The sequence below is a fragment of the Hypomesus nipponensis genome, chromosome 16, assembly GCF_054491055.1.
Source record: "Hypomesus nipponensis isolate SF chromosome 16, ASM5449105v1, whole genome shotgun sequence".
In the NCBI taxonomy this organism is placed as follows: Eukaryota; Metazoa; Chordata; class Actinopteri; order Osmeriformes; family Osmeridae; genus Hypomesus; species Hypomesus nipponensis.
Genome location: NC_140376.1, coordinates 4730001 through 4749522, shown reverse-complemented (window position 1 = coordinate 4749522; position 19522 = coordinate 4730001). Strand labels below are relative to the sequence as shown.

The 19522-nt window shown below is 49.3% G+C and overlaps 1 protein-coding gene across 1 annotated transcript in view; it reads left to right on the top strand.

The window, feature by feature from the left end:
• Positions 1-19522, top strand: part of nlgn1 (neuroligin 1) — a 129420-nt gene that overhangs the window by 77178 nt on the left and 32720 nt on the right. The window lies entirely within an intron of this gene.

Genomic DNA, 19522 nt, shown 5'->3' with positions numbered 1-19522 from the left:
CACACTGGGAGGGCTCATCATGCACACGACCCCGAGAGTCGCGCCAAGCCGAGTCAGACCACACGCATGCACAGACCCAGGCACACAGCCTTCACAAACCCACACCCCTCGCAACCTCACAGGCGCACAAATGAAGCAAATACTGTACCCCTCCCTCCCTCCCTGCCCTCCTTCCCACACACACACACACACGTGCACCCACACTCACAGACGCGCATGCACACAGACACGCACACACGCAAGGAAAAAGGAGGTGGAAAAGAAAGTGTTGCTCCTGAGGTTTATTTAAACCCTCCACTCCAAGACTGGGCGAAGCAGGTGAAAGTGATTTATTTTTGGTTCGGATTTGATAACCTGTATTCAATCTACAGTGGCAATGTCCTCACCCGGGCTCGCAGATGTTGTTTTTCCTTTCTGACCACTTTCATAATTTCTTTTCAATCAGTTCCACCTGCCTCCTGTGACAGAGCAGATAGAAACATATCACCCCGCTCCCCTTGGATCGCTTTATTGGCGTGAAGACGAGGCTTCAAAACCTCCCTTGAGGAAAAAAGAAACGACTCGCAGAAAAAGACCACAACCCCCCAGTCAGTGTCGCCTCTGGAATGCCTCCAGTAGCCATGGTATCAAAGACACATGATGTGCTGAGGGCCGAATGGACGGCGGGGATGAGTGGAAGAGCCTTTAGCCTGAGGTGGAGAGAGGAGGATGGAGGCCGCCGTGACCTCGTTGGCCCCAACAAACCACATACATGACATGGTTAGCGTGGACGCGGGAGCCTGGGGGTCCTGCCACAGGGACAGGCTGGTTCAGGCGGTGGGTGGGAGAGGAGCTAGGAGGACAGCCTTGGCGGACAGTTAGCTGGCGCGTGGTCGCGCGTATCTTCTGTATTTGCAGGCAGAGAGCGTTCCTACGGAAGTTTGCCACAAGCCTACTGAATGTTTAAGTGCTCAGTCCAACAATTGAGTCTGACTGCTGAACCGGGTTGCCCTATAGCGCGTGCGTGCGCGCATCTGTGTTTGTCGGTCGACGTGCACGTATGTGCCTGCGTGTTCATGTCGACAGTGGTGTGTTTGTCGATAGCAGCTGTGGCTGGGAGAGTGAGTCTTGCGTGCGTGCGTGTGTTTGTGTGTGAAGTGTTCACACTTCAGCAGTATAATGGCTGACAGGGGTTCAGCAGTATAATGGCTGACATCTGGGTGATCTCCAGCCTGCACCGCAGACCCTCCCCCACCCAGCCTCTCCGTATTTTCACACACAATGACCAAGGGAGGACACTTACCGGGCATTTACACCCTGACAGAAAACAAGCAAGTAAAAAGAAATACTAAGAACACTAAGAAAAACTGAATACCAGCCACACTCAGAAAGGACCAAGCTCTGTGAGGCAGCATGTTTTGCAACCAAACAGGGGGCCAGTCCCCTGGCTCTCCCTGGACTTCAGGAGCCCCGGCTGGGCTTAGAGGACAGCACTGCCTGCCCAGGTGAGGGGCTCCCTCGTCTGGACTCCTGCCTGCAGCGAGACATGCTAACCAGTAGAGGGAGCAGTGACCGGATCGGAACGGGGTCGGCCATCAAGGTGTCCCCCTCTCCTCTCTAAAGCTAGTGGGCCGCTCTCGCACGCCCCGTTTCTGGGTCGCTGACAGTCCTCCCTCACTCATTCACTTCCCCTCGCCGTTTCCTAAGCACGGGTTTATTCCACACGAGACCTAAAGAGAGCGTGGGGCCACATGTCTTAGTCTAATCAGATGATTACAAAATCTGCGCCGGAAATGAAGTAGGTTACAGTTCGCTGTTCGTAAGGCTGACAATCTTGCAATGAGAGAAAGGGTGTGTGTGTGTGTGTGTGTGTGTGTGTGTGCATGTGCCATGTGTGTGACACTGATGATCCTCAGCCACAAAAGTGACAAGAGTTCCGGGGCTGTCTTTCCCACAGGACTCTGACATACTTCTCATGCATATTGTATCGCCGAATGCTCTTTTCCCCTTTCCTCCTCAGCTAAGGGTTTGGATATACGCTGCAGGAGCACGAGGGTGGGGGGGGGGGGGGGCGAGGCATATGTCTCCGAAATGTAGCTAATGTGATGTCATAAGTGTTCTTCGATCTGACCTTGTTGCGTTGCCATATGGTGTGTTTCTTTTCTTCTCCTTCTGTGTTTCAGTGGAGAGAGACTGTGCTGAATACAGATGAAGACGAGATCGTGAAAGGGACGGGTCTGTGTGTGTGCGAGCGAGCGAGCGCAGGGAGAGAGAGGGCGAGAGAGGGCGAGAGAGAGAGAGAGAGAGAGAGAGTTAAAATGGCAGAGGAAAGGAATAGTGAGTGGGAGGAGGGGGAGAGAGAGATAGGGTGAGAGAAAGATAGTCGGGACGTTATTGCAACAATGAATGTAATGCATAATTCAGGCTTGCCCTTCATGACGCCACAGTGAGCTACTGTTTCAGTGGGGCTGGAGGGAAGGAGGGGATGAGAGTGAGCGAAGGAGGAGGGAGGAAATCATCCCTAATTTATATCCTCTCCTTATTCCAGGCCTTGACTCCCTTCAAAATCGTACGTTAGAATTCTCTGGTAAAAAAATAAATAGTTTTCGTCTCTTCTCCTTCGCCTATCTTTAGCTAGCGCTGTCCACAAATAGGCCGAGTCATACTCTGCAGTCTTATCTAGTGGAAAAGAAGAAGAAAGCTACGGAGGAAAGAGATGTGCATTTACGAGGCCGCTTCTATCAAGAAAAAAAAGCAGCCGTGCTTCAGACCTGGAAAGACAGTAATGAACTCCTTTCCCCCTGACCTCTCCAGGGGTATATTTGATTTAGACACCGGTGCAGCCCTACAGTGCCTCAGGGTAGAACCATTCGATTTGTCTAGAGCAGGATGGCTTTGAGTCATTACTCAGGTCTTGGGTTGAATGATAGTCAGATGGTCTATATAATCAGCGCTTCCTCCAACATTTCTGGACATACCCAGCTGGACTAAAGTTGGCTTCCAGCTGGAAAGTTCTAATAGCTGTCAGATCTTGTTCGTCACAACCACTGAAGTAGACATCTCACTTCATTTCTACAGTGGTTGTGTGACTGAGGTGTGTGTGTGTGTGTGTGTTGTTAGCCAGTGGGATACGATTATGCGAGATCCACCTTCTCAGTTCCTGCCTTCGCCTCTGCTGGAAGGTAAATGTGTTCTCTGTATTCCTAAACCTCTCTTTCCCCCCTTCTCCTCTGCATTGCTCTCTCTTAACCCTCTCTCTCTCTCTCTCTGAGTCATTTTGATGCATGCACTGCAGAGTGAGTGAGTGAGGCGAAAGGGCGAGGGGTAGTAGAGCGAGAAAAGGAGAGAGAGGGGAGAGATATTCTGAGATTTCCATGCAGATGGAACACAGTTTTCCCATTAGGATTCTAAAAGTGTTTCAAGTAGCGTTTCAATCCCCCCCCCCCAACCCACCCACCCCCCCCCCCCCCATTTTCCTGATGCTTGGCATGTAGGCTTAATTATCTGAAGTTTCAGCAGACTAATAGAATCCCCCATGATATAACACCATTCGTTGGAAGCATCGAGGCCACCCTAATCTCTGTTTGATCAAATATGAGACTGGCTGAATGGGCTGCTGCTAGGACTGTCTGACTGGCATCCTGGAACGCTTCACACACAGACGGTATTGTGGGGAGGCTGACACGCAGGCAGGTAGACAGAGAGGTGGGTAGACAGAGAAGTTGTCAGGCAGGCAGACCAGCAGGCAGGCAGGCAGGCAGACAGAGAGCAGACATCTTTCTCTCTCTGTGTGTCAGTCTGTTTACCAAGTCTTCATAAGATGAGAGAACACGGGTATAAACCCTTCAGATAACACATCTCATCATGGATGAGGGTGTCTTTTAATATATATCTCGGGGCTATGAGCTAAAATCAATATTATTGAGGTCTCTCCAAACAGTTTGGGGTTAATGTGTTAGGCTCAGCAATACTCCATCGTTCCGTTTTCACCTTAGGAAGCAGCTGTTGCTAAGAAACTGCACTCGGCTGCTGATGTGTAAGATATGCTGTTTTTGAAAAAGTCCACAACTTCTTCATTCTGCGGAAAATGTCAGGAAAATCAATCCCTTCCAGCCTCATCCACTTCAGTCTTCCGCCTGCCTTCCTGCCTCAGGAAAGATTCACCAAGCCGCACACACAGGCAGCTCACAGGCAATTCACAACTGTCTGGTAAACATGCTTTGCATAATATGAAATGCTGTTATGGAGTAGCTACGTAATCTATGTCGTTAAGTAGGCAGGTAATTAGGCTGGTAGCTAGGTTACTATTTATGGAGGTAGGTAGCTAGGCAGATAGGTCCTCTTTCTCAGTAGGTAGGTAGGTAGGTAGGTAGGTTAGGTAGGTTAGGTAGGTAGGTAGGTAGGTGGTTAGGTAGGTTAGGTAGGTAGGTAGGTAGGTCGGTCGGCACAATCATGTAGTAGTATTCATGTAGGTAGATAGGTAGGTAGGTTCATAGGTAGGTAAGTAGGCCTAGAGGCTTGCAGGCTGGCGGACACACGGGCACAGAGACACAGACACACCCAGACCAGACAGGCTCTCTGTTGCCTATTAGCCGGGGTGAAGGGCAAGGCCACCTTGGAGGAAATGAGGGGTGGAGGAACACATTTCCACAGCCTACTAGGGATAGGCTAATGGACAATAGATGATGTCAATTACCCAAGCAAGAACCAAGGCATTAATCAGTGGGTCAGGGTTAAGTTACACACACATAGTTTGTTGTCTATTTCTCCGTAATTAGGGTGAATTTGTGTACTGTATTTGTGTGAATGTGTGTGTTGGGTGTGATTTTGTGTGTGTGTGTGTGTGGGGGGGGGGTGTATACTGTCTGTGTGTGTCTGTTTTGTCATGCTAAGGAGAGCAAAGGGCTTTGCGTTAAAACAATAAAGTGGTGCATAATGCTGCTTGTTTTGTAACAGAGCTCTCATATGTAGACCAGGGCCTCCATCTCTACCCTGCAACCACCGAGCAGGAGTGGAGGAGGAGGGGTAGGGGGGGAGGTACAGAGGGACAGGCCTGTGACACTGGAAAGAGACAGAGAGACAAGGTGAGGAACAGGCCTGTGACACTGGAGAGAAACACAGAGAGAGACACAGAGAGAGACAAGGTGAGGGACAGGCCTGTGACACTGGAGAGAGACAGAGAGAGACAAGGTGAGGAACAGGCCTGTGCCACTGGAGAGAGACAGAGAGAGACAAGGTGAGGAACAGGCCTGTGCCACTGGAGAGAGACACAGAGAGAGACGAGGTGAGATTGACAGGAAGGAAGGAGAAGGAGCGAGATGACCGACAGTTGGGTGTCTGTCTGCGAGGTGAGGTAAAGGGAAAGAGAGAGGAGGGGGAGAGAGGGAGGAAGGAGTGCAAGAGAGGGGGAGGGAGAGACCAAGAGATCGAGAGTCTTTTTCCATAGAGATGTATGAAGGTTAATTTACTGTAGTGTTGGGGGGAGGGGGGGTGAGATGTCCCAGCCTGCCTTTCTGTCACCCCACACTGAGAGCATCACAGATAACAGGCATGCTCCTACCTAAGCATGGCTGCTTGAAAAAGGCTACACAGACAAACACACACGCACAAATGCAGACCCACTCGAGACTGACAGTGAGTCGGTGCGATGATGTATTGGCTGTATGAAAAAATCTACAGTAGGTTGGTTAACAAAAAGAAAGAGAGAAATAAACGTTGACAGTGCAATACTACTATCTACTGTTGCACTTTTAAGTAATCATATATTACAAACAACTCGATTGTGTTTTTATGAGGTAGAAATGGAAGTAGCAGCATGTCTTCTGCTGTCTCCAAATTGTGTTTTATATTTGACATTCATACGGTCTTATTCTGAAAACACTTGACAGGAAAATAAGGTAGAGGAGGAGTCTAGAGTGCCAAAGGAAAGCCTGTAATTTACTGTATAAGGAAACTAAATGTACTAAAGACAACCTGTTTATTCTCTGGCTTTGTCCATAAGTCAGAATGATCCCAAAGGGTTGAAGTCCTTTAGTTTGACCTGCCTTGTGTGCGTCTCAGCGGGAGGAGGAACAGGAGATTCCCTCCAGGCTGTTATTTGATTCAAACTTCCGTGTGATGGTGAGGCTCGCAAATATGTGCATTCATGTCGTTTTGATTTAAAATGGAAATTAGAGAAACAACTCCCAGCTGTTTTGCTGTGCAATGGGTTTATCTAGTAACTTATTCATGCACATTTGCATCTTACATTAATTTATGGCTGCAATAAAGCCAATTAAAGTCAATGCGATTTTTTTTAAACCAGAAATATATTATTTTTCTAGGCCTGCTGATCTTCTCTCCTGGCTACAACTGAGGGTGAAGATGTGTAAACACAGTGGATGTGATTTATATTTTCACACACACACACACAATGCAATTGAGAGATGATACTTGCTTAACTATGCCATGTCATGGTTTTGTTGTAATACACTGGATTGATCATGTTATTATGTTTTTTTTATTATCATTTAGAATTATTAAAGACACACTATAAAATGCATGGCCTGTGTTCCGTCATCAAGTTAACTCCATTATCAGCTGGCCCTCATCTCTCTACTCCTCCTGTGACACTCCACTGCTTAACTTGCAGTTCCACTCCTGTTTCCAAGGGAACAGTTTCTAAGGTTACAAGTTTGTGTTTTCTTTTTCCTTCCTTCCTTCCTTCCTTCCTTCTCTCTCTCTCTCTCTCTCTCTCTCTCTCTCTCTCTCTCTCTCTCTCTCTCTCTCTCTCTCTCTCTCTCTCTCTCTCTCTCTCTGTCTCTGTCTCTGTCTCTGTCTCTGTCTCTGTCTCTCTCTCTCAGTCTCTCTCTCTGTCTCTCTCTCTCAGTCTCTCTCTCTCTATATATATATATATATATCTCTGTCTCTTTCCCTCCCTCCCTCTCCCTCACTTGCTTAGTTGCTCCAGAGGCCTTGCACCTCCAATCAAAAAGAAGGACTGGAAGACACTGACTTTATTCTACTGTCTCATGAGTCGAATGGAATGCTCTGTCAATAAGCCATGCAGAGAGACAGAATGTTAGACTGACACTGAACCCAGCTGATGGATACTCGACACGCATGCGCACACACACACACACACACACACACATATAAGTGCACACACGCACACACAAGTTTGCCAACACTCACACATGGGCTCCCTCGCTCCCTTTCCTCATCTGGTTAAAAGTATGATCCTAATGGCTTGCTGCATGTGTCAAGTTAATTAATAGTGCTGTGTGGGAGGGAGGGAGGGAGGGAGGGAGGGAGGGAGGGAGGGAGGGAGGGAGGGAGGGAGGGAGGGAGGGAGGGAGGGAGGGAGGGAGGGAGGGAGGGAGGGAGGGAGGGAGGGAGGGAGGGAGGGAGGGAGGGAGGGAGGGAGGGAGGGAGGGAGAAACGAGAGAGAGAGAGAGAGAGAGAGAGAGAGAGAGAGAGATAGAGGCTGTGTGGGCGGTTGGTTGTTTCTCCTACATTTGCGCCACATCTGAATAATCCCCCAGCATGACCTGGCAGCCTGTTGGAGTTGTGGGCATGAGTAGGAGGAGGTCCGCTCGCTGTGGCCGCGCTGCAGAGCAGGGGGGGTGTGGGTGAGGGGAGCTGGCAGCGCCGCCTTGCCACAGTGCAGCAGTGGGCAGGAGGTCCAGCCCACTGCCTGCTGATGCTCAAGTGAGACGTCCCAGGATCGATGTGCGCTGCTTCTTCCCTCCAGCGTGTTTCGGTCCGAACGCCGATCTCCATCGCAGGCACTGCGGGGAGGGGGGTGGGGGGGTGGGGGTGGGGGAGCGGCAGTGTTTGTGTTAAATTTGAGATTATCGATGTCACACTGTAATGAATTGGCTGGCTAGCGCGTGCATGCACGAGGTGGCGGCTAATCCCTCGGCGAACACGGCCGTTCTGCGTACGCCGCGAGTTCCATCTCTCTCGCTCTCCATCGTTCCTCCTCTCTCTCTTTTTTTTCTCTCTCCCTCCGTGCTCTCTCTTCGCTGCTCTCTGTTTCCCTTGTCTCAGTGCCTCTGTCCCTTTCTCTGTCTTTCTGTCTCTCTGTGTCCCTCCTTCTCCCTCTCCCTCTCGCTCTATCGTCCTCCCTCGTTCGAGTTCAAGTAGCTACCGAGAGGAACGTCCCCCCTCTCTCCCACTCGAAAGGGCGACTCTGATGACTAACCCTGAGGAAGGCAGAGACAAGCCCGCTGTCCTTTTGCTCAATTTCAAATGGGCCGACGACAACAGCTGTGGGTAGAACGCTGTGTGCGCATGGAGAAATCCGTACATTAGCGGCAGATTAATTTCGTGGTAGCTTACTGTACACATACACCCACACAGACGCTCATTTGAATACATGAGTTCATGTATCGTGTTCTCTGGTACAGTGGCTCTTGGGTATTATTGCCATCACACTCTCCTGCAGGGTTGAAAATATGTTTTACTAGGCTTCTAGGATCTCCGCACCTTGTTTTCCAATCCCTCTCCCCATGTATTTATTTGTAAAAACATGCCTAAAAACAAAACAAGCAGGCCTAGCACCCTGATTTATCGAGGCCTTCCACCTTTTTGAATAACTCTTGTCTCCTTTTCAACTCAGGTTGTTACTAGTCAGCGAGTTTTGTTTGAAATTCTATTACCCGGACGTGCCGCCATTGAACGAAACTCGGTGAATTGTGAATCTGCAGATTTTAATGAGCCAGGCAATAATTAAACGACTTGTCAGGCTAATTTCATTAACGCTCATCTGCAGTTTGTCATACTGGAGGACATATAAAGCACTGAACAACTCATCCCATAATAGTCGGCAGCAGGAGTTACAGTCAGCTAACAGACGGAGGTGTTTAGAGAATGTGTCTTTTCAAACTCATCGTGCATGGATTAGTTAACTCTAAAGTGATTTATCTTGATTGAAACTCCTGGAACATGCCGGAACTCTGTTGCTCGCCCCAGTCCTCACTCATGGTTGCTCGGTGATTACATTGTGATTACAGTCACAAACCACCCCATCGGGGAGAACCCAAAAAAACATGATTGCGTTCATGATTCAAGTCCCCCTCAAACGTTGCAGCTTAAGCAAAGTAGAGGCCTTTCCCGAGAGTCCTGTCCAAGTCACAAAGTCATCTTGGGTAGTGTAGTCTTTAGCGGCCATTGCAACTTCACAGTAGGAGAGAATGTTAGCCTAGTCACGGTGTCCAAGTCACTGTGGCCTACTCACAGGTAATATAATGTGTCAACACAGCACAGTGCCTCACCAAACCACCTCCTCTACCTCCCACTGGCTCTGGGTTACCCACCACGTCTGCTGTGGGTCGGATCAGTGGCGAGGTGGCCTGATTCACGACAGCCTCGACAGCACTCACCTCCATCTCCTCTCAAGGTGCCGTTCAGGAACTCCCCAAATCACTTTGAATAACGATGTCATCAACCAGGCCTGACATGCGAGGGGCTTTAATTAAGTTATTAATTAGTTGAATAATGTGATTGTGATCCTGCAGAAACGAGAAGTAGCCCCTCTCTACGGTGGTGAAGTATAATGACCAGTTCGGGCAGTGTGCCTGGCCCCTACTCCGACTCAAGCATAAACATTTACTCACTGGGGAGAGGAAAGGAGGAGAGGAGGGGATAGGACTATTGTCTCTAGATGCTTTTTTTTCTGCCAAGAAAAAGTCCTTGCCTGTACCCTTTCTACCTGTTCTCATCTGAGGCCAGCGAAATTTGACGACACGCTCTCTCTCAGGAGAGAAAATAGGACTTCATAATAATTACTGCTGTATGAATAATAACAGGTGACCTTTGTGCCTGTAAAGGTGTATAGTCAGTTTATCCAATTATCTTTAATAAGACACTCAATTTACCTGGTAATGGCTGGATTTCTCTTGGGAGAGAGATAGCATGGAGCTGTCTCACAAAATCTTCTCCCCTCCATCACGTTTTTTCCCTCCATTGTGATGAAATTGGGAAGTGATGGTGGCTGAAGGACACTGTAGGACAACTGTATCAGAGCAGTCACTGTTGTCATTTACTGTTAGGACACGCACACGTTCGTACATACAGTGCACGCACACACACACACACACACTCACACACTCGTGTACCTCATGGGAATGTCCATACAGTGTAATTATAATTGTGGATCCAGCTGTACATGATACATGGCATCTCTCTCCTCAGCTTGGCCATGAATCCAGCTCTGTGACCACGGCTTGGCACCAAACCTTCCACAAATCAACCAAATCTAGAACTTCAAAGACAATACACATAATCTTCCATTTGCACTGCCCATGACTACTAACTCACCAGCCAAAAATGGGTTCCCCCAGGCCACAACATAAACATTGGCCCTACAGTGAAATAGCTGTAATTTTCCAAGCTAAACACTCTAAAATGATAAATGGAACTAATGACAGAGTAGAACATCAGGTGACTACTGTACTGTACTCTAGGTTTGAAAAGACAGAATCTGTGGCCGTAACATGTTGGCTAGGCTAAGTAAAGGCTAGGTTGGCTAGGTTCAGCTACAGAGTGGGATAGCATGGATGTGTATGATCTCTGCTGCTCATTTTAGGAGAGATCTGTCCATGAACACACTCTCTTGAAATCATTTTGAAAGTAGTCTGATATCCTTAGTTACAGTAACTAAGCTAAAGCGTGTGTCAACAGCTTGTGACTGTCCCCTTACCTGAAAGCATCACAGCCTTGATCTCCAAAACCCCAGAATTTGTATCTAAACCAGAACATACATATAAAATGGTCAAAACCACTTTTAAGTAATGACCCTTTTATTACCCTTTTTTTGCAATAAAATCTATTCTGTTGGGGCCATGGGCTTGAATAGTTTTCATAACTATCTTGTATAAGCCATTTCAGGGCCAAGCTATGAATGTAGGAAAAGAAAAACTATCGTAATACAACTAGAAAATCTGTCTCTGAAGTAAGATGTCACCTCCAAGAGAGATAGAATTCCATTCAATAAAGTAACATTGAATAGATATGTAGTTTTGGTTCCCAAGTACATAGGATGACGGCTGTGAACACACCCATCTCTCTGCCCGGCAAGTAGTTTCATCAATCATACAAAAAAACAATCATTGTCTCTTCTGTATTTGCGTGGGTCTTGCGTAACTGCTGCCATGTTCCCAGGGGTGGTCTGAGGCTTGGGAGACATGGAGGTACTGGGTTTATCTCCCAGTCCATTCCCAGTGTACCAGGTTGGTCTGCGGTGGCCTGGCGCCGCTGGAACTCCACCCAGGGCTGCTGTCTGATGGTGCGCAACCGAGGCACCTCGGCCGTGCTGAGATGAGAAGCTGAATACCAGAGAGGGTTTTTTTTTACGCCTGCTTTCATCTGAACATCTTTTATGTCTTTTGATAAGCTTTACTACACCGATAGAAGCATCCACAACCCTGGGTAAACAGACCATTCTCCCTCCCTGTGTGTCTGGCTTAGATGCACTCAGATCAGTCAGTGAGCTTGGGAATAGGGAGGCAAGTGGAAAAGAGAGATGGGGGAGGAAGAGAAGAGGGAGGCATGATAGTGAGAGAGGGAAGAGAGAGGGAGAGGGAATGGGAGAGGAGAAGAAGGAAGATGAGAGGAGGGGAGGGAGGGGGAGGGGAGAGGGGGAGGAGAAATAAGAGATTGGGGTAAGTGTTGAGCCGTTCCCTTTCTTCATTTCCAGCAGGATGTGGACAGGTAGTCTGATGGTTCAAAAAAAAAGAAAAAAAAAAAAGAATCAATTCAGATCAAAGTTCATCCACCACATGTCCATCATCTTCCGTCTTTACATAACATGGTGCCATTAATCATTTCTGAGAACAGAGATGTTAGATTTTTTTATAAAAGCTGGTAGTGATTCGCAAATCCCTCCTCCCTCAATAATACTGTAAACGATTCAACAGTTACAGGACATGATGAAACATGCCAGCCAGGTCCAGTAGATGACAGTTATGGATACAACATGAGAAGATTCTGACGCAGAAACATTTGGTTCAGGTCAGTGAGTCCAGGTGCATGAATCAGTGGATCTGCGAGCGTTTGATCTTGCCTGGGCTGTATCAATAGAAACAGACGCCCGAGTCCCTCAGATGCAGGGCTGCAGGCACTGTTGACCAAACCGGGCCTGTGTTGGCTTTAGGGGCTTAGCCACTGTCCTTTTTGACCCCTCTCTTGGTCTCCAGAACCACAGGGAACAGTCAATGTTGTTTTGTCATTCAGCCCTTACCCCCCCAAATCTGTGGGATGTTTGGTTGGCGTAGCCCCCAGTCTTGGTAATCCTTCTGGGAGGTGTGGATGGTGGATGGGCAGAGCTGGCCGCAGGGGTGGGCACGCATGCAGGCCGTGTGCTAAGCTAAACCAAGCTAGCTGCTCTCTCAGTGAAACATATCACAGAGACTCAAGATGTCAACAAAAGGATATCTGTATGCTACTTAATTTCAATTCAAAAGAAATGATGGTAAACAGGAACTCTAACTAGGGCTAAAACAATTCAGTCAAATGGCGATTTGTCCTCAGGTCTAGATTGACAGGACTGAGCTGTTAATTATTAATTTGACTAGGATATAAAGGAATAATGTGGTGACATTCAACACATCGCCATAAAGAGACAGATGAAAGACGGAGAAATAAAATGCAGGAGAACAGAAGGACTGAGAGAGACGAGCAGACATCCATGGATGTGAGAGAGAGACAGAGAGAGAGAGAGACAGAGAGACAGAGACAGAGGGCGAGAGAGAGAGGGTGAGAGAAAGAGAGATGAGAGTGAAAAAGGAAACAGCGCCACCCACGTCTCTCTGGAGCCCACATCCCCCCCGTCTGAGTGATGTCACGACTCAGGTGGAACACAGGTGCCTCCAGACTTCTGGCTCCACCTGGGTGGCGTTTTAAAACACCACGGGCCACGCAACCAGCAAAACCTGGTTATCACACCAGACGTGGTAGAAAAGGCTGTAAACCAGAGACACAGTCACAGGGAATTCCCCTTCGCTCACGTCTGTGACTGTTGTTTTACTCTGGTCTCTGCGGGATAAAGAACATCTGTCTGCAGCCTACTTCGTCTTAAAGGACAGGACGCCATTCGCCTGGAAGCTTGTCATGACTGGAAGACCAGGCTGTGATATGACACCATCCGTTATGCTGCAGTGTGTTTGATGGAGATCCATAGTGTGTTCACGCAAGACGTTAAAGCACACACGCTTTCTAAAGCACACACACGCGCACATGCACACAATGAAACATACATTCAAACTCTCCAACACACACACCTACCCACGCAGAGATAGTCAAACACACACACACAAACACACACTATTATTTATGCATTGGTCTTTCCTAAGCCGCTCTGTGTACGATGATTCATTACGTTAACACAGAGCTCAGGGTACCTCCACCGCTGTCATCCTGGAAACACGATCAAAAAAGTAGCGTGCCCCCCAACCCCATCCAAATGGATTTCCATATTTATCCCTTTCAGGGTTCGCCAGCACAACCGCTTTTCATTGAGATGAAGCCCCATCCTTAAGGGATGATGCACACCCGCAACATCCTCCCTCTGACAGACAGCTCAATACCTTCACCGAGCCCAAAGCCCTCTCTGCCTCATGGCGTCAGATGGCCTCGCCGTGTCACTGGAAGGTGGAAACACACACACACACATCCTCCCGCCCCGCGGCGTGATTGATTCGAACACGTTTCATATCAACGTCCTGCACAGAAACAATGTATGGATCCGCGAGGCAACGGCCACTGATCATTTCCAGTCGATGCGGGCTGCGCTTTATTTCTCTCTGTGACGCATTCCAGAACATTCCAGAACATTCCAGGACATTTTCCAGAACATTCCAAAACATTCCAGCCTTCGTTCACAGCCCTTCCTCAGGGCTGTGGCTGGGGCCAGGGTGAATGTGGATGTTAAATGCCAGAGTGCCCTTGTGTCGAGGAGAAGGGAAGGGAAGAGAAAATAGAAAAAAAAAGTGATTGAACATTTACAACTGTCCTGCAAATCTCATTGCCGGGGCCCTGTTGCTGTGCTATGATTTTATTGCCTCCTCCACCAGCTCCCAGATAGAGGTGCTAACCCCAGCCTCCACACCGACGAGTGCTGAGCTGCAAACTTTCTGATTCCTGCCATAAATTGCATTTTGTCAGTCAGGAGGGAAGTGTGTGTGTTTGGAGGGGAAGATCAGGGGGCCGTCTGAGGGGGGGTGAGAGGGGGTGGGGGGGGTGGGAGGGGAAGGGGGTCCGTTTATGCTTGAGACCACCTACAAGCGGGAAGGACATGGGGGGGGGGGGGGGGGGTGAGGGGTGGAGGAATCCATCAGTTAGAATAAGACCCCTTATCTGTTTCCTGTGTATCGGCGTGTAGCGTGTGTGTGTGTGTGTGCCCATACGTGTGCATGCATGTGGGGTCAGGAAGGTGGATTTGTGTCGTCGGGGTGGCGGATAAAAAGGAGAGATCCCATCCAGCACAGGCGAGGACGCACCCCTGCGCGGGGGGAAAGGTCTCGGAAAGTGAGCTCAGTCCATTCTTCCATCTTCTCTTGGAAGATGGAAAAAGAGTGGCCTTCTTACGCAGCCGTCAACAAGAGCTGGGAACAGCAGACCGCGGATTCTTCTTTGTTCTGTTTGGAGGGCTATTGACAGAATGATAACTAACCCTTTTAAGAGGGCAGTGAGTGGAGAGCGGCAACGCTCAGGTGAGTGGGAGGGGTTCTGCGTCTGCTGCCCGTCTACAAAGTCCTGGCTGGTTTCATCTCGTTCCTCTCCTCCTGTGCTTGTTAGTCGGCTCACTCAGGTTCTCACACGCGGCCTGGTGGAGGTACAAGAGCTGTGGCTCCAAGTCATCGGGGGGGTTTGGTGTGGGTTTGGGGGGACTTCAAGGCAAACTGACTTGGCCAATTATACTTTGTGTTCTCTGTTGTTTTTGGACGGCCAATTTTTCAGAAGGCTGTCTGTCACCTTCTGCTGCCCTGGATGGAGAGTCTGGTTGAGGGAGAGGAGGAGGCTCTTACACACACACAGACACACACACATACACACACTCCAGTCTGGACAGATTGGGGTTTTGTTCCAGCAGTCCCCTGGCTCTCTCCTTTCATTTTGGAGAATCTCCCCTCTCCATCCCTCCTCCCTCGCTCCCCCTCTCCGCCTGTCCCCTCTCTCCCAGCCCGCTCCTCTGAAGTACAACTAATGAGCTCTGGCGTTGGACGGCGTCTCCAGCGTCAGAGCCCGCCTCCTCCACATGGCTGTCCCTTCCCTGCCTCTCTCAGGGCCCTGGTTAGACAACTAGAGAAGAGCCCTCTCCACCAGACCAGCTTACATGATCCACCACCAGACGTTTACATGCCCATCTGGGGTACGTTCCCTTCCCAAACAATCCTCTCTACCCGGCCGCCTCGACCACTCTGGTTCATCCGCTTGGCAGGGATTAACAGGTCTAATCAGCAAAGGGGCCAAACTAGTCTCCCTCCCTCAGAACTGTGAGGGAGAGGGAACATCTATCCGGAGTGGAATGCGGCCCCCAGAAGGACGGCCGAGTTCCCTTTTTCTCTCTCCGGCCTGCCTCCTTCTGTGTCTGTAAAACAAGGGCTTCTTCAATGCCAAACCTGACCAAACAACGCAGGTGGCGGGTGATGTATGGAGTGCTGTGGAGGGCTTTATGGATTGTCAGGACTGGGTCAGTAACACCGCACATTTATCTAAGGATCACTTAAGAGTTAGACACCGCACACTCATGGTCTGGGGATAGGGTGTGGGTATAAGCATGCCTGTGTGTGGTGTGTGTGTGTGTGAGAGAGAGAGAAAGAGAGAGAGAGAGAGAGAGAGAGAGAGAGAGAGAGAGAGAGAGAGAGAGGGAGGGAGAGAGAGGGAGAGAGAGGGAGAGAGAGGGGGAGAGGGAGGGAGAGGGAGGGAGAGGGAGGGAGAGAGAGGGAGAGAGAGGGAGAGAGAGGGAGAGAGGAAGACAGAAGAGGTGATTAAGTGTGGAGGAGAGGCCCGCTGAAGGCAGTGAGGATGGATGTGATGCTGGTGTTTTGGTTTAAACATGACACAGCTGTGTGCAGGAAGGAAGGAGAGGGTGAAAGAAAAGGGGAGAAGGAAGAAAAGAGACTGTGATTGCATTGTGTTGTTCAGCTTGTAGGCCTATTATAAGACTTCCTCCTTGTTTCCTCGACCATCCAGCTTATGCATATTTAAAGGGGTGAGTGAAGAACTAAATATTGATTGGTGTATTCAGACAGATAGGTGTGTCTGAAGACTGGTGAGTGCTGTGTCACTTTGAGTCCTTTGAGATCCATTTCCAGGGTATCTTTTTTGCACGCTGGCAACTTGGAAGAAGCTAAGATTTCCTGAATGTGATTTGGCGTTGTTTCCCAGAACCCTAGGAAGCAACGCTAACCAGCTGCTATCCTGGTCAGAAGATCTCTGTCATGAGTCTGGCTATAAAACTGCTTAGCTTGAATTTTACAGATCATCGTTGTAACCATTTATGATGGGGCAAACCCTACATGCTCAAGCTGTGCCTGATTGGTCCATTTGCTTGACAGCAGATGCCAAACTGCTGCGGAACTCTACCGGAGTGTTCGATTGGTCAACCTCAGTTCACGGCAATTATCTTATTATTAGCGGAATAATCGGGAGCTCGTCAGAGGAATGGCGTCATAAAAAGTGTCAGTGTGTGTGTGTGTGTGTGTGTGTGTGAAAACGAAGCCCCAGTTGTGGGCATGGGAAAGTAGCACATTAACACCCACACTCGTTCCTGGGATGATTACCATCCCTTCTGGAACTTTCCACTAAGACCCTATTTCCCAGACTGTACTGTGCTTTCTGTTTTGCTACAAACACACTGGTGAGTGTGTCACTTTCGTGTCGGCCTCTCTGTACCGGCGGAGGGATTAGGGTTAAGCTGGGGTAAAGAGTGCCGTTAGACCTGAGTCATCCTCTGTGACAGCTTTAAACTGCTGAGGGCAGAGGGACGCGACGCCATTTTGAAAAAAAAAAAAGAAAAGGAAAACAACAAAATAAATCAATAGTGCTTGTGTGTGGTGCTAACGGCATCTGCGGCCTAGCCAGGGATTGTTCATTCCAGAGAGAAGGGAGTGTGACATCAATTCCTGCTCTTTAAAAAAAGAATAATACGCGAAAAAACGTCATAATTGTTGACAGGGGCGTGTTATTGGCGTTAGATTTGTGGCTCGGTCTGAAGTGAGATCGGTGTTTCACACCAGCGCTAATACAGAGAGAAGGATTAGAAGAAGGTGGCGGAGGAGGAGGGGGAGAAATATCTCAAGCATACAATTTAGCGTTTTAGTCGAGTCTCTTTATAGAAGTGTGGTTTTCTTCTGGTTGGGTGGAGAACATCAGGAGGAGAAGGAACAGCTCAGGTAGAGCAGACGCGGCGCTTGGTATTTTTGGAACCGATTTACAGTACATCTTCGGCGCTGCGTAAAAGCTTTGTGACTTTGTGAATCTTTTTTCTTCCTCCTGGCCCTTTTAAAGTACATGTTGAAAGCGGCCCGGTTCCGTTTACAGTGTTAGGATTCTAACCTGTGAGTGTTCCTGGGGTTCTGCTGCAGTACAGCACACTTGCGAGTGTCCTCCGTCACTTTGGCTAAAAGCATCTATTTGGATGCTCTTCTTGCTGTAGTTTTGGGGGAGAGTAAGGTCAGGGCTCCGACCAAGAGTGGAGGGCATGTGTTAGCCGCATGGACAGCTAGCTGACAGCTAGCTTACAGCTAGCTCGTAAACTGAGCAGCCAAAATACCCCACCCCCTCTCTTTCATACCTCTCTTTCATCAGTGGAGCTAACCATTGTCTTGGCGGGGGGCTTGTTGAGCCCTCACAACCAGAGCCCCCCCCTCCCCCTCCCAGATAGTGGACTAGCCCAGGTCTTACTAGAGAGACTGTCTTCTTTCTCCTACCAGTCAGTCTATCTCCTAAGGCTCTTCCTTCATCAGATCAGCCAGCACCCCTTCCCAGGGTTCACCTCTCCAGGGGGATTGTGACCCCAGACGCCGCCCACTTCTGCCCTCCGGGGGAAATCATTGTGTGTTCTGTCACTTGGAGTGGCAGGGTGACCAGGCTCAGGGCTGAAGGGCGATGTGTGTGTGTGTGCATGAGAGAGAGAGAGAGAGAGAGAGAGAGAGAGAGAGAGAGAGGGAGAGGGAGAGGGAGAGGGAGAGGGAGAGGGAGAGGGAGAGAGAGAGACGGGGAGAGAGAGAGAGAGTGAGAGTGAGAGAGAGAGAGAGAGAGAGAGTGAGAGTGAGAGAGAGAGAGAGAGTGAGAGTGAGAGAGAGAGAGAGAGTGAGAGAGAGAGAGAGAGTGAGAGAGAGAGAGAGAGAGAGAGAGAGAGAGAGAGAGAGAGAGAGAGAGAGAGAGAGAATGTGTGGAAGCAAGTGTAGGGCAAACGGCTGACAGTCGCAAAACAAAGAATGTGTGAGGCATCAGGATTAGGCGTCACTTTTGACGAGCGAGGTAACAAGTCAAGAGACAGTTGAACTGTCTGTGCCCTGGTCGTCTGAAGCCATGCAATAAGTATTTTTATCCACGCTTGGCTGAGTCACATCCAACTGGGAGAAGTGAAGGACCACACAATTAGTTTGGAGAGATTCGGGATCTCCACAATACCACAAAATGAACATTTATAAGGAACTGCTCTGAGGGACATTTTTAAAAAGAGGCAGAAAAGGAAGGAAGGAAGAGAGGGGGACTTTCTCAAAGGTTCCTCCTTGCCTGCAGTTGCAAGTCTTGCCTTCCTGGGCGGACTCACCTCGTAGTGAAAGCAACGTTGTTGATCCAGACAGAGCATAATCGGGTGTGCCGACTGGAAGTGAGTGGAACTTTGACTCGCTCTCAGGGTCAGGTAGAAAAAGCCTGCTAGGGGAGAGGGCAGAGACATAGTCATCAGTTGATTGGACCACGGAGGGTGTGTGTGTGTGTTTGAGCCTCTATGTGTGTGTAAGAGCCCGGTGTGTCTACGCGTGTACAGTACGAGCGTGTGCGATGGAGCCTGTGTGCGTGTCGGGGGTGTTTGAGAGGAGCTGAGAGCGAGAGCAGGGAGCAAGGAGGACTGAAGACGTGCTGACACGCTGTTAGACCTGGGAGCCTGAGTTAATGGACAGCTAATATCAGGAGTGAACGGTAAAAGTGGAGTCTGATCCGTCCCAGGATGGAAAATCAATAGTCTATTAGAGGCAACAGGGCAGGAGGGACAGAGGAGAGAGGGGGAGAGAAGGGAGAGGGAGAGAGGGAGAGGGAGAAGGAGAGGGTGAAGGGGCAAGAGAGGGAGAGAGAGAGAAGGAGGAGAGTGAGAAAGGGGAGAGAGAGAGTAGGAGAGTGAAAGAAATGTCTGTCCATCTGCCTGCCATGCCAGCCAGCCAGCCAGCCAGTCAATGACATTAAGCCTTCAGCCAGTTTGGGCCACAATAATGACCACCCCTACCCCCCATTCCTGCAGGACAGGTTGGCTGTAATGAGAGCACCCCGACCCAGACAGCAGTGGACAGGGCTAGCCCCCGACACACCATAAGGTGTACTGACAGTCAATTAG